Raw genomic sequence first — 7181 nt, 5'->3', positions numbered from 1 at the left:
CCCTGGCTTCCCAGAGAATCCTAGGATAAATCCCATCAGGCCCAGAGGATTTATCTATTTTTACACTTTCTAGAATTGCTAACACCTCCTCCTTATGCACCTCAATCCCATCTAGTCTAGTAGCCTGTAACTCAGTATTCTCCTCAACAACAATGTCTTTTTTTTGTGTGAATACTGACAAAAAATATTCATTTATCACTTCCCCTATCTCCTTGGACTCCACGCTCGACTTCCTACTACTATCCTTGATTGGCCCTAATCTTAGGCAAACGTGAGGACTGCAGATGCTGGAGATCAGAGTTCTAGATTAGAGTGGTGCTGGAAAAGCACAGTAGGTCAGGCAGCATCCAAGGACCAGGAAAATGAAAAATATAGAACGCTTCACGAATTTGGCAGCACAAATACTAAAATTGGAACGATACAGAGAAAATTAGCATGGCCCCTGCCCAAAGATGACACGCAAATTCATATTTTTGGTTTTCCTGCTCCTTGGATGCTGCCTGACCTGCTGTGCTTTTCCAGCACCACACTATTCTAGACCCGGGCACTAATCTTACACTAGTCATTCTTTTATTCCTGATATAGCTAAAGAAAGCCTTACGGTTTTCCTTGATCCTATCCGCCAATAACTTCCCATGTCCCCTCCTGGCTCTTCTTAGCTCTCTCTTTAGGTTTTTCCTGGCTAACTTATAACTCATAAGTACCCTAACTGAGTCATCACATCTCATCCAAACATAAGCCTTCTTCTTCCTCTTGACAAGAGATTCAATCTCCTTAGTAAATCAGGAAGCTGGACCTTGAATAAGCTCCACATTTCAATTGTGCCCATCCCCTGCAGTTTCCTTTCCCATCATATGCATCCTAAATCCTGCTTAACTGAATCGTAATTGCCTTTCCCCCAGCTATAACTGTTGTCCTGCAGTATATATCTATCCCTTTCCATCACTAAAGTAAACCTAACTGAATTGTGGTCACCATCACCAAAGTGTGCACCTACCTCCAAGTCTAATACCTAGCTGGGTTCATTACCCAGTACCAAATCTAATGTGACCTCGCCCCTTGTTGGCCTGTCTACATACTGTGAGAAAGTGAGGACTGCAGATGCTGGAGACCAGAGTTGAAAAATGTGGTGCTGGAAAAACACAGCAGGCCAGGCAGCATCCGAGGAGCAGGAGAATTGACGTTTTGGGCATTAGCCCTTCTTCAGGAATGAGGCTGGTGTGCCAGGTGGGCTGAGATAAAAGGTAGGGGGGAGGGAATTTGGGGGAGGGGTGCTGGGAATACGATAGGTGGAAGGAGGTGAGGGTGAGGGTGATAGGCCGGAGAGGGGGTGGGGGCGGAGAGGTCGGGAAGATCGGGAAGAAGATTGCAGGTCAAGAGGGCGGTGCTGAATCCGGGGGTTGGGATTGAGATACTGTCTACATACTGTGTCAGGAAACCCTCCTGAACACATTGGACAAAAACTGACCTATCTAAAGTACTCGAACAATAGTATTCCCAGTCAATATTTGGAAATATAACAACTACCCTGTCACTCTTGCTCCTATCGAGGATCATCTTTGCTCTCCTATCATCCATATCTCTGGAACTATTTGGAGGTCTATAGAAAACTCCCATCAGGGTAACCTCTCCTTTCCTGTTTCTAATCTCAGCCCATACTACCTCAGTAGAGGAGTTCTCAAAGTCCTTTCTGCAACTATGGTATTGTCCTTGACTAACCCCCACCTCTTTTACAATTTTCTCTGTTCTTACTGAAATATCTAAATCCCGGAACATGCAACAACCATTCCCGGAACAACCATTCCTGTCCCTGCTCTACCCATTCTCTGAAATGGCCACAACACCAAAATCCCAGGTACCAACCCATGCGGCACATTCACCCACCTTATTCCGGACACTCCGGGTGTTGAAGCAGACACACTTCACACCAACCTCTTGCCTGCCAGTGCCTTCTTGTGATCTTAAAATCTTAGTTCTGCCTTGACTATTCTCATCCTTCCATATACTCAAACTACAATTTCGGTTCCCATCCTCCTGCTGAATTAGTTTAAACCAACCTGAAGAGCATCAACAAACTTGCTCCCCAGGATATTGGTACCCCTCTGGTTCAGGTGAAGACCATCCTGTTTGTAGAGCCAGAAAGAGCCCCAATTATCCAGGAATCCAAAACCCTCCATCCTGTGTTCAACTCCTCTCTCTCCCTATTCCTTGCTTTGCTAGCACGTGGCACAGGCAAAAAAACAGAGATAACAACTCTGTTTGTTCTAGCTCTAAGCTTCCAACTTAAGTCCTTAAATTTCTGCTTTAAATCCCCATCTCACTTCTTACCTATGTCGCTGGTTCCTATGTGGACCACGAGTTGGCGCTGCTCCCCCTCCCCCTCAAGGGTTTGGAAAACACGATCAGAGACATCACGAACCCTGGCACCTGGGAGGCAAACACACCAACCGTGAGTCTCTCTCATTCCCACAGAACCTCCTATCTGTCCACCTAACTATGAAGTTCCCAATGACTAATGCTCTGCTCCTCTCCCCTTCCCTTCTGAGCACAAGGACAGACTCTGTGCCAGACACCTGTGTCCCATTGCTTACCCCTGGTAAGTCATACCCCCCCACAGTATCCAACATGGTATTCTTGTTTTTGAGAGGAACGACCACAGGGGATCCCTGCACTACCTGCCGGTTCCCTTTCCATCTCCTGTTGGTAGCCTATCTATCTTTTTCTTTGACCTGAGGTATGACTATCTCCCTGTAACTCCCCTCAATAACCCCCTCCGCCTCCCGAATGATCTGAAATTCATCCAGCTCCAGCTCCAGTTCCCCTATTGCAGTTTTCAAGGAGCTGAAGTTGGGTGCGCTTCCCACAGCTGCAGTCAGCAGGGACATTAGTGGTGACCCTTACCTCCCACATTCTGCAGGAGCAACATTCAACTGCCCTAACCTCCATTTCCACTATTCTAAATTCCCAACGAGACTACTGAAAAACTAATAAAAGAAACAAGTCAACTTACCAATTGGCGCACAGAACATTTTTTTGGTTAGAGGAGGAGGACGTTTCGGAAACATGACCCGAGTAGTGTTTCGGGTAAAGCAACCACCCAAATATAAAACCTCACATACTTTGTCTGCTCCTGCTCAGTGTGCGCTCAGCCTATACACAAGGTAAGCTTTTATATCTTTTAAAGTTTACATTCCTGTCAGGCCTCTGGTCCTTGCTGTCAATCCTCCGACTCCAACTGCCGCCAAAAGAAAGTGAAGATTCTTCTCGGATTCTACGGTATCTTGTGAGGTTTTCTTTTCACAAAAGTGTCATCAAAATATTCAATGGCTGAAAATGCAAAAGAAAGGAGTTGATTTATTTAGTACCTGTCACAGCTGAACCTAATGAACTACGTTTGAATTATAGTCCTTCCTATGATATGGGAAATTGTGGCAGCCAATTTTCACAAGACAAAGTCTGTCAAACAGAAATGAAATAGATGACCATAGTGAGGTTGGTTGAGGAATAAATAAAGGACAGAAGTGCAATGGAATCCTTTACATCCACCTAAAAAAAAAGCAACCAAGGTCTTACTTTAATGTCACAATGAAGTGGAAACTCCAACAGTGTAACATTCCCTCAGTACTATATTGTACGGTTTGCCTGGATTATTTCCTCATGTATTTGAAGTGGGCCTTAAACCCAAGCCCCTCAGTTAGAGATGAGAAACCATTGAGCAGAAATTTAAGACAAGAGCTATAGAACTGATTGTTTTCATGTTGTGACGTGGAAACCTCCCAATCACCCTAAACCCAAGCTCCAGACATCAGTGATAACGTCTCTGCTTAGTCAGGGAGGTCTCACACTTCTTAAGAAAGTTCTACATTCAGAAAATGAAGATGTGACTGGTTAGACCAGCTTTTATTGCTCATCCCTATTTGCCGTTATAAAAGTGATGGTGGACTGTGTTCTTGAACCACTGTAGTCCAAATCATGTAGGTACATCTACAGTGCTGTTAGGGAAGGGAGTTTCAGGATTTTGTCCCAGTGTCAATAAAGGAATGGTGATTTCTTTTTATTCATTCACAGTATGTGGGCATCATGGTTGGCCAGCACTTATTGCACCTTCTTAGTTGCCCTTGAGAAAGTCCATGGTGAGTGACTTGGAGGGGAACATGCAGATGCTGGTATTCCCATGTATCCAATTCCCTTGTGATAGAATTGGAAATTGGAAGTGGTTGTGTTTAACAAGTGCTGTCTAAGGATTTTTGGTGAATTTCTGAAGTGCATCTTGTAGATGGTACATACTGAGTGACAGTGGTGGAGAGAGTGGACGCTTGTGAATGTGAAGCCAATCAAGCAAGCTGCTTTGTCCTGGATGGTGTCAAGCTTATTGAGTGTTGTTGGAGCTGCACTCACGCAGGCAAATGGGGAGTATTCCATCACACTCCTGACTTGTACTTTGTAGATAGTTGAAACTTTGAAAGAGACTATTAGTGATTTCAGAAACCCATTTGAGCTTACCTTCCAACATCTATGTCCTCAGCATCATCTTATGACCAAGTTCACATTCTACATTCCTGACTCTAGATAGCCAATCACATCACCTGCCAAGGCTGTTGCTACTGTACCCCATTTCTGGAACATACTTGCAAACTCAAATCATCTTGTCACTTTTTCCAATAGCTTCAAAAAAGATCTTTAAAATATCTTTGATCTGGTCTGTAGCCTCACTATTCCTGAAGCTCATATCACCCCATTTGACATAAATAGTAAGAAGATTAAGGAATCCATAAATAAATGCAAGAAACATTATAAATTGTTAGTTATTTTTATTTATAGGGCAACTTTATGTAATTCATTTACACAGAAATCTGTTCAGTAAAATGTAAAATTTGTTCCAAGTCAGGATGGTGAGTAATTGGAGATGACCTTGCAGTTGGTTTTCTGTTTCTGCTGCTGTAGCTTTGTGAGGTGTTATCTAACGAGTCTTGGTGAGTTACTGCAGTCAATCTAGTAGATGGTATGCACTGCTGTCACTGTGCATTACTGATAGAGGGAGGGAATGCTGAGAGTGTTAGTTGAGGTGCCAATCAAGCAGGCTTTTGTTTTGGATGGTGTTGAGTTTTTTGAGTGTTGTTGGAGCTTCACTCAAACAAGTAAGTGAACACACCTGGATGGGGCCTTGTACATAATCAACATGATTTAGAGTATCAAGAGCAGAGTTACCTGCCACAAAATTCCTAGTTTTTGAGCTGCTTTTGTAGTCACAGCATGCATATAGCTAGTCCAGTTCAGTTTCTGATCAATGAAATCCCACTCTCCTCATTCCCTCACCCCTCAAACTTTCCCTGATGTTAATAGTGAAGGATTCAGTTATGCTAATACTATTGAATGTCAAGGAGTGATTGTTGAATTCTCTTTTGTTGGAGATGGTCTATGCCTGACACTTTGTGCAACATGAATATTAATTGCTATTTACAATAATAGCCCAAGACAGAATGTCATCCTGATCTTGCTGTACTTGCATACAGACTGCTTCAGTGTCTGCAACGGCCATAAATAATGCTGAACTTTGTGCAATCATCAGTGAATGTCCTCACCTTTGAGTTTAGAATGAGGGAAGATCATTGTTGAAACATTTGAAGTCGGTTGCACTATCGCTGACACCAAAGAGACATTAATTGTGGCCACTTTGAACAACTAATGTGGTGTAGAAGTGACACCTTGTGATCTTAATTGAAAAGAAAGAGCCCAATTAAATAATGAAAAAAAAATATCTTTTCCAGGCTTGATTATCGTTCCCTTGGTTTAGCATCTATTTTGAGACCATAGCTTCATTCATATCCCAACTATTTCATTCTAGCCCAGGGAGTCACAAAGAGCAGGATTCCTGTTGAAGCCCATAAATTCTTTTCTTGATCTGGGAAGACAGGGAGAAGGTTAATCTGTAGCTTCCCCTCGTCAAAAATAGTATCTCTTAAAATATTGATCAAAATGCGGAAAAATCTGAATTCTGGCTAGTTTTTGGTGCTTCTTGTGTTATTCAGTTCAATAACATCCAGGGCTTGTTTGAAATTTTAGAGTCTGTGCACTTTTTAAAGACTGTATTTCAGCCCTGGATATTGAGATTTGATCTTTGGAGTCACCCATATTTAATTGGCTTGCTGACTCCCTCAGCCACAGCTCACCCTGTGCACCTCTGAAACATACCTCAGCAGCGACACCACTTTCAGAAAAAGACAATTAATAAAATTATTGCAGAAATGGTGAAACACAAAGAAATAAACAAGAAACAATTCTATGTAATTCTCACATTCTTTGAATAATACAATTCATATTTATTGTCTTATAGTTAAGTTGTTTCAAATTATTTTAACATTTGGACATTTTAATAATAGTCATGTCAAACGATCAAACTGGAACAGATGACATTAATAGTCCCTACTATTTGAATCAACATTTTTTTAAAGACAAAGGAACATTCCTCTTTAATATCACTAATATCATGAAAGTACTACATTGTTCTTGTTATTTTATCTTAGGCTAAGATTGTAGGTTTCATATGAATAATATTCTTGTATGTGATTAACTTATATTACTTGGTGGTCAAAAGTAATTTGTAACATTCCTTCTACTCCAGCAAGAAGACACAAAAGCAACATAGAATTCTTACCTTTTGAAATAGACTTAATACTTTATAAGTATATATCCTTCAAAATAAATTGCCCACAGTTCTGATGAAAGTGCTTTGCATAATTCAGCATAGATCTGATAAGACTGGAGTACAGTAATTATGTAATCACTAGTTTACTGGGAATATATAGTTAATAGAGTCCTATCATTAAAATGATAACATAATCGTAGGTTTGCTAAATGATGGTAAGACAGAATAACTCCAGTATTATATTGTTTTAATTATATTTTTCTGTGTGCTAGATATGTTCACAACAGTGCTCAAAGCAATATGTGTAAAAATGGCAATAACAATGAAACTTGCATGAGATAAAACTATTGACAGTGTATTATTTTCAAGGGTTGATGGAAATATATTTAATTACCAGCAAAGCCCACGTCATGATTACGCATCAGCAACTAATTGATGTGCTTTGTTCTGGGACTTCAATTTAAACTACAGAAAAGAAAAATACTTAAGGTGAATAAGTGTTTAGGGCTCTGTTGTTTTACATTCAATAAATTAA

The 7181-nt window shown here is 41.1% G+C and overlaps 1 pseudogene; it reads left to right on the top strand.

Annotated features, from left to right (window-relative positions):
* Positions 1–376: 376 nt before the first annotated feature.
* On the top strand, positions 377–475 carry LOC140473120 (U6 spliceosomal RNA; annotated as a pseudogene).
* The last annotated feature ends 6706 nt before the right edge of the window (positions 476–7181 follow it).

The sequence above is a fragment of the Chiloscyllium punctatum genome, chromosome 3 (genome assembly GCF_047496795.1).
Source record: "Chiloscyllium punctatum isolate Juve2018m chromosome 3, sChiPun1.3, whole genome shotgun sequence".
NCBI lineage: Eukaryota > Metazoa > Chordata > Chondrichthyes > Orectolobiformes > Hemiscylliidae > Chiloscyllium > Chiloscyllium punctatum.
This window is presented reverse-complemented; position numbering and strand designations above follow the sequence as displayed.